The 8539-nt window shown below is 41.4% G+C and overlaps 1 long non-coding RNA gene across 1 annotated transcript; it reads left to right on the top strand.

Moving 5' to 3' along the window:
* The first annotated feature begins 191 nt into the window (after positions 1 to 191).
* On the top strand, positions 192 to 8141 carry LOC138681982 (uncharacterized). The gene is made up of 2 exons (XR_011322217.1): positions 192 to 5716; positions 7083 to 8141. It is a non-coding gene; the product is annotated as an uncharacterized lncRNA (long non-coding RNA).
* Positions 8142 to 8539: the final 398 nt, after the last annotated feature.

Raw genomic sequence — 8539 nt, 5'->3', positions numbered from 1 at the left:
ATCACTAATACTTCCACTTTTGTTCTCAAGAGTTGACCAAAAATGCTGACTCTGTCATCAAAATCTTATATCCTTCTCCTCTTACAATTTTTTTCAGCTGCTGTTTTCTTTCAGTCTTCAGAAGGTCTGAGTCGGAAGCCGCCTGTGGGGCTTTGACAAGGGAGCACAAGGTAAGGTAGAGTCTCTTGAGAAGTTGTTTTTCTATGTTAAACATTTCCTCTCAATGTTTAACAAATAAAGTAGTTATTTCCTGTTTTGTGCTGTATTAAAGTAACTGTACAGTTTTACCTATCCAGATTGTTTTCACGTTTAGAATCAGTTTTTCCCAAGTTGTGGATGGAAACCATGCAAAAAGGCATAGGAAAAGATCCTTGGGTCTTGTTATTTCAAATGCTTTTATACTCATCCAATGATCCAGTAATAATGAAGGATGTTGGAGATGGTTTCTGTTTTCACTCACTTTGCTGTTTACTTTCAGCTACTTTAAAGCCTAGCAGCATTTTGGGAAAATCATCTCAAATAGTTTACTTGAATTGCAACGCCAGAATTTTACTAAGAATCTATTGTTCCATTTGCAATGAAATACACTTTATTAGTTTGTTGGGGTTTTTTTTTAAACATTCAACCTACCTTATGACACAAAGCAAAACCCTGCAATTTCCCTTTTTTGCTTCAGAGTGATGCTGTGCTAAATGGTATTGACCTACCAGGTTCAATGTATTCCTTCTAAAACAATGAAAAAATGAATCCATTTGAATAGACAAAATAACTTAATGACAATGAGATGTATTAAAAAGTAGGAAAAGACTTCATTATCCCCTGATACATTTGAAGCAATAAAAAAAATCTAAAAGCGGGAGCAGTTCTGCATTGGCTTATGGCAGCAAAATAGATAGTTTTTGAAAAAAGTCTTTTATCAGGCTTCTCTACTTCTCTAGTAATTTTCATGCTAATTTTTTCTAAAAGTTTAGGAATGGAGCATTCAGCCTTCATAAGTAGCAGGTGTCCTTGCTGCATAATTCTTGCAGTGAATGAAATCCAGTTGAACTGATGCTAAATTTATCAGGAAGGTTTTGCTCTTTCCAGCTAGCAGTTTCAGATGGTGGTGTGAATACTGGCATGAGTTTGATATTCTACTCTACGTGGCTGGGCTCCTCTGGTCATTTGTTGTTGCTGATACATTTATGTTAATACTCCATTGCTTCCGGAAGGAAGTCATTCATGGTGACAAGAGCATATTCTCTTGTTGTCTAGCTCTTTTGACTGGATTCAGGAAGTGTGAGATCACTTGATGTGGACTTGATTCAATATTTTTGTGATTATTTTTTCTCAAAAGCATTTCAGAAGTGGTGATTTAGCTGCTTCTGCGTTGTTCTTTCTCTAAAATGTTTTCCCAGGGCTATGCCAAGGGGGCCAGCAAACAGTCCATGCACGAAATGTTACCCTGTGAACTGCAGTCTTGGTCCCACTCCCCTTACTAAGCCTCTTAAGCCCAAGTTCTTGTAGAGGTTCTGTAGCACAGAATGTCTCTTCTTCCTCAAAGCAGATCAAAAGGTCATCTTTAAAAACCTTTCCTTTAGAGGTCCACAATTTCTCACAGAGCTCTGAGCAAGATTTTTAGACTCCTCAATATCTGGATCTAGCAAAGTCTGTTCCTAGGAGTTACAGGCAGTTTTCAATAACGGGGAGGCATGAAGAAAATTCCCTGGGTTTGATTTTTTTTTTTTCCCAATTTAAAAACAAAAACCTGGATTTGAATAAACAGGAGTTGCAAATGTCTATCGTTGCAAATTGCAATCCAGGTTCCAAGGGCAACAAATGAAATTTACGTTTGAGTTTTAATTTAGTCATCAGCAAAACCTTTTAATCTAGGAGACAGATGAGTAAGCAACAGTGGAAAGCAGACGGCATCTCTGCCTAAATTAGTATCCACAGCTTTACTGGGTGGACAATGAACTGGATCGTGGGAGGGTCACATTATCTAACCTGAGCTCTGCCATATATCTCCCTGCATGATCCAGGGCAGCTGACTTAACCTGTGAGCCCTGGTTTGTCCCACCTACTCAGCATGTGTGCTCATCATGGCAGGGATATGTGCATGCAGGGATATGTTACTATATGTGCACGCAGGCAAGAGGAAGGAAGATCTTGGTTCTTCTCGGTGCCTTTGTTTTGGGTAGAGCTAACCAGGGTTAAAATTAAATGTGTTCTTTCAGAATAGCACTTTTTTTTTTTTTTTTAACTGGGGCTCATTGTGAGCTCATGAGAGTAAAACAGATTCGGGAGGGCAAAGGGAGAATCTGAGTGAATATATGAGGACGAGCTGTGGGGACAGGACCCCTTTACTTTGGAGGGGAAAGCTGTTTCCTGACTAGATTCAATGGGTGCTACCTTAATCACCACAGAAAACTGATGTAGGCAGGAGAGCAGATTTAATCAAGTGATTGCACAATCACTCTACAGAAGGTGCAAATGAAGACGAGACAAATTATTCAGAGAGTTAGTGGCAGGGAGTGTGGGGGGGTCTGTATCTTTGCCCTTTTTCCCCAGCCTTCCATGCTGACCCTGTCAGCTGGGTACAAGGTCAGTACCCACCTGAATTCCAACATACTACTTTTCATCACATAGTCCTTAGCTTCTCTAGGAAGCACTTCATAGCTTCCTCCTGCAGTGCCCCTATGAATAGTCATGCATGGTAAGGTCAAATAACCAAGAGCTTTGCTGACAGCCAGCGATGTTATAGGACCCCAAAAGATCTCTGAGAGAACTATGAAAGTCCAGGTTACAGGACTAGAGCTCTTCTGCTCTCCGTGCTGCTGCCAGCTCAGTCTCAGGCCCCTCAGTCCTCCGGGGAGCTGAGCCTCGGTTGCAGCACAGTGTCTGCTCCCCGGTCACTAGATGGCCAGGGCAAAATGTAGGGCAGAAACCAACAGTCTTTCTGCGGCTTTCTCCTCAGAGCTGATGCCAACAACAAAGCAGAAATCCCTGTTCAGGACCCAGCGGGGCCACGTGCCTCCCTTCGGCCCATCTTCAGCCCGCCACCGGTTTCGCTGGCCGGGCCGGCTCGCGCAGTTGCCGCCTCCGCCTGTGCGCGGGATTTTGCGTGCAGCAGCGCCCTCTGCTGGCGCCCGCCGAGCCGCCCGAGCGGTACTGTGTGACAGGATCCGCGGCGGGCGGGAAGCGGGGAAGGAAAAGGGAGGCAAGAAGTCAGGCGGCCTGGCGAAAGAGAGGAAGAGGGTGCCTGGCCTGAAACACTTTTCCCTCCTGGTGTTCTTGTGGTAGGTGTTAATACTGTAACAATGGACTTGGACAGCTGCCTCACTCTGGACAGGTAGATTTCTACCTCAAATCCAGTGTATTTATTGCTCTGAAGGTACCAACCTCTCTTATTCCACTTTGTGTTGTCTGCCTGTCTCTGGTAATCAATCAGTGGCTATGCAACCCTGACATTTATTACAATAATGTTTGTGATTTCCAGGTTTTTCTATCCATTAAGAGATTTCTGAGGAAAACAACAAAGGCGATTAATATTTTCATTTCAAAGGCCATTATGGAACAAATCAATATACTTAATGAAAGAAGGGACTCATAGTATTTTTGTCAATTGGATTATCAAATTGTGAAGTAAACATTCAGTTGGTAGGCAATTCTTAACATTATTTCATGAGCTGCACTGGTTAGTCGTACTTGCTGTGAAGGCTGATATTTTATTTCCGTCTTGAACACACCCAGCTTCAAAATGCATGGTTTCTATTGCTTTATATATGAAAGAGCCTTCTATTATGAATGTGTCCTTTCCTCCATAGGTTCTTACATAGTATATCTTAGATGAAATAAGCATATGGATATTTGTAACGGCTTTCTAACCTGGAAATATCTTTGCGGTTAGATTTACAATTTTGCAGATCCTGGAGCAAAGACCATGTGGTTTTGGTTATTTTCTCATTGCAGAGCATGCTGGGAAGCCTTTGAAAGAAGTGCTGTCCAACTGTAGCACTATTTAGATACTGCTAAACATGGTATTACTTTTATTTGTAATGACAGATGGATAAGAAACTATCCTTTCTTGAGCAAGTGCCGTTTAATTTCAATTACTAGAAGAAAGCTTGAGTTTTTAATCCCATAAAAATCATCCCTAAACTGACTTCAGAATTAAAACAGATAAAATGTATCCCTACAGGCCTGAATTTTACTATTCTCCTTCCAGGTCTGACCTACTCTTCCTCTGTTTTTCATTGTCTTCCAAATTGTTCTCTGCTAACCCATTGACCTTTGAGAGATTAGGAGGGCACAATATTGTTATTACTTTCTGGTGTTCAACTGTTTCCTAAGTGTTTTACAAGCATGCACCCACAATTATTCCAGTTTTATGCTTTATGAACAGCAAAACTGTCATATGTTTATGCTTTATGAACAGCAAACCTTTCATATGCATACTTCTTAGCTCTGCAGAGGATTGTTCAGGTTTCATAGAATCATAGCATAGAATCAGAGAATGGTTTGGGTTGGAAAGGACCTTAAAGATCATCTCATTCCACCCCCCCTGCCATGGGCAGGGACACCTTCCACTAGACCAGGTTGCTCAAAGCCCCATCCAACCTGGTCTTGAACACTTCCAGGGATGGGGCATCCTGTTCCAGTGCCTCACCACTGTCACAGTGAAGAATTTCTTCCTTATAGCTAATCTAAATCTACCCTCTTTCAGTTTAAAGCCATTACCCCTTGTCCTGTTTCCTGTTTCTCAGCTCTTTCTATGCATGCTAAGATCAAATTTCCTGTTCAAGGTCCAAAAGAGTCCTTCAGAGAAGCATAGGCCAGGGAATGAGGAGGAGCTCCCTTAAAAAAAAATAATCTTATTTCCTGGCTTAAACATGTAATTTACATGGAACTACAACTGACTTTAAATTCCAAGCAAACAGCCCAGAAACCATAATGGACTCCCATTCTGACAGGGACAATGAAACTTGCATCACACTGTTGGCATCTGCATTGCTGTTTCCACTTGCACTGAGTAATTGCCGGAATGCTAGGCTTGGCAACACTGCCTCCATCTCAGAACGCAGCTCAGGAATTGCTCCCTGGACTACAGAGGAGGTTAGAAGGGACTGTGCTTCTCTAACCGTCTGAGCAAATATCTGCTCCTTTGTTTCCTTCCACACTTTTTAATTTTTTAAAATATATTTACTTGCTTTGCATCAGGAACTTGCATGACAGATCAGTCTGCAAAGCTTAGACGAGGCTGTTGAGAACTATGGTTGGATCCCCTGACAACTGTACTGGCCTGGTTTTCTCTTTAACAGGAGTGTCCAGAATCTGCTGTGCTTCAAATCCTGGCCTATCTCTGAAAGCTGCTTTTCAGAAAAAGCATTGCAAATCTGTAATATCACAGAATCCTGTAAACAATTTCTACAGCAAGCATGATCCAGGTATTATATCTAGCATCTCCTCTTAATGGCTAGAATGGGAATGGGGGTAGAAGAATACCTCAGTTTCTTTTCTATTCTCTCCCAGTAAGCAGCTCTCAGTCCCAGTTTGGCTTTTTGAGTGCCCTCACAGCTCTCCGCTAAACAAATGAGAGGTATTTGTCCAATTACCAGTTAATGTGCTCTCTGCAGATTCCTTCTGCTCTTTGAGCCTGATTTCTCTCTACTCAGGTAGATTTCCAACTATGTGAGTTGCACACTTCCACTTTGATTCAGCAACTCTTCCTACTAAGGTAAGTTCCTCTGCAAGGTGCAGGTGAGTTGTCCTTAATATTTATACAAATGACCATTCTGTATGTGAGTTCAGTGAACAGGGCATGTCTGCAGAAAGACTGATGATGACATAGTTTGCAGGCTCATGTAAACAGTCACAGCATACACAGCCTCCTAGGCTTGATTACATGTGTTCCAAAGGAACATTCCCACTAAATTTTCCCTAGTCAAAGGAAGAACAGAAATAAGGTTCCATATCATAGCTGAACTATCTGCTGTCATTAACTTAAAAGAATGTGTTCCCCTCCAGAAAATCAAAGGAGACAAACATATATTATAGAAGCTGGAGTTGGCTTGCATTTTTGTGAAGGGCCCCTTTCACACATTTTTGCCATAGCAACATCCAATTCTCAGAAATGGAGTCTTTCCTTGACTTGGGATGAAACAAAGCACTGCCCAGAAAGGAAGCTTTGTCCCTGGTTAATGTTGCCCCTGGACAAGAAGTGACTGTTACAAAAAGCAAGTTTAGTTGTTTCTGCTGCCCATTAAGCAGTAGCACATTCTGGGCAGTTGACGTTGATAGGTCCATGAACTATCTATGATAACATGTAGTGAACGCCCATGAAATGTTTTAATTTGGCTTAATTTCCCTGGAAGGATTAGAGGAGTAAGGAGATGCTTTGTTTCCCAGGAAACCTGGACTAGAGGGTAGTAACATGATCTGTTAAACTGTGAAAAATACTAAAGAAAAACAGGTTATCAAAACTGTTTCTCAAGCTTAATTAGAAGGAATGCTTCTGCTATGTATGATGGCTAAGATCGTTTTGAGCTAATCTATCTAGTTGGGTCAGCATGGAAAATGAGGTATGGAACTAGTTCTATGATGAGTCATAGGGAGTCTGGAACACCTGTACAGGGGTAAACTTATTTGGCCTAGGCCTAAGAGGATTACAGTGTGACCAACAACTGAATATGAGTGCTTAGACCACAGAAGTGAATGGCATTTGCTTGTGCAAATATACATTTCTTTTGTACCATATTTTAAAACACAAACCCCTTATATAGCTTAAAAACCATGCCAGCAATAATGGAGTGTGAGATACTGTTTCTTCACATGGCTTTTCTGTCCTTATAAACTGAGAATTTCCAGGACATACGTCATATTACAACACAAGCGTTAAACACAAAGTAAAAAAGTGTTTTGAAAAGGGCATCTGTAGTATGACTTTTTAATGGGCCTTGATTTAAAGAGGTGAGATGCTCTCCTTAAAGTACAACATATTCTGGCACTGCCTACCTGCTCTTTTACTCCCTCTTTCATATGTGATCCTTAGACTTCCTCTCCACATTCTCTTTTGAGACTTACTGCATGCTCTTTCACATCAGAACTGAAACTGTTCTGGAGCTGAGGCAGATTTCTTCATGATAATTATTCTAAGAGGAGCCATCTTCATCCTCACCATGCTGCTTTGCAATGGAGAACATGCTGATCTGAAGTAGTGAACACCTTTCCTTGACTAAAAAGGAGAGGATCCAAATGCATGTTTTGTTTTGTTTTGTTCTGTAGTATGTTCACTTATACATGGCATGTTAAAAAACAATTGTGCCTTAGCATTCCCTCCACCACTAATAAGAATGCCCTGTTCAACTTGAACCCTAGTCCTCCAAAATGAAACAGTGTGCTGCTTTTCACTTTGAAACTAAAAATGCCACAAGGTAGAAACTAGTAACCTTGCTGTATGCACTGCTGGGAAAAGCACAAAGATAAATCCTTACCTGTACATCTCATTATAAAGTAAGATCTTAATAGTCCAAAACTGTAATATCCTAAAACGCATTCTCACAGTGTCAAAGTCAGGTAATATTCAGGCAATGCAAAGAATATGGCCCAAGCATCAAGCCTTAAAAATTCATTTTATTCTTCAAATATGTTATACTGGCCATGGTGGAGAATATGACATAAGTACAAATAAAAGAGTATAGTAGGGAAGGATAGCATGGGATTCAACACTGTCTTTTACAGACTGTGAATTTTTCTTGGACAAGAAATGGATGCATACTTGCACGTGTACTTTTCTCCTGTATTTACAGACTTCTCAGTGTGAAGGACTGACATTATAACCCTCATTCTTACAGACTGAATGCCTTGAGGTACTGCCAGTGCTCCCTGGTCTTAACGCCCAGTGACACATGAAAAGGCTGTTTTTCCAGAGCTTCTGGTTTTTGTATGTTCATTTATTCTGGGCTCAGGATACTTTCACAGGTCTATGAGGCACGTATCACAGCCACTGTGAAGCGCAGCATGAAAGTGGAGATTTTCTGCAGACTGGGCTACTGGAGTGATCCCAAAACTTCTTGAGTACTTGTCCTAGCTCAGCCTTGTGGTTTACTCCCATGTAAATCTGTTCTTCTCTTTAGGGCATTAAAATCTAATACATAAAAAAAGGGTGTGAGAGTGACTTATTTCATAGTGGTCTGGGACTGTGTATTAGAGAAAGCCTATGAAAAGCTCTGCTAATCTCTGTGCTGTATTGCCATGGTTTAGGGAAGGGTGTGCAGTTCTGCTCTTTGCCTGGAAAGCAACAGGGTTCCTGTACTGTGTCTCAACAGCAGACATTCAGGGTACTGTATGGTACTGCAAACAATGCCAGCCATTCCAGGAATACCCCTGGGGCAATTGCCTGGGGGCACGTGTAATTTCATCCAGTCAGCGCGCAGGTCCCAAAGGCCCTGACTCAGAATCTGCATCACAGAATGGAACGTGCTGTTGCTGCTGTCTTGATTTGAAAATTGTTTTGAGCCAAGTAGGAAAAGGAAACTGTTCCAAAGGGCAATGGAAAAAA

The sequence above is a fragment of the Haliaeetus albicilla genome, chromosome 26 (assembly GCF_947461875.1).
Source record: "Haliaeetus albicilla chromosome 26, bHalAlb1.1, whole genome shotgun sequence".
Classification (NCBI taxonomy): Eukaryota; Metazoa; Chordata; class Aves; order Accipitriformes; family Accipitridae; genus Haliaeetus; species Haliaeetus albicilla.
The sequence above is the reverse complement of the archived record's forward strand: the minus strand, read 5'-3'. Positions and strand labels throughout refer to the sequence as shown.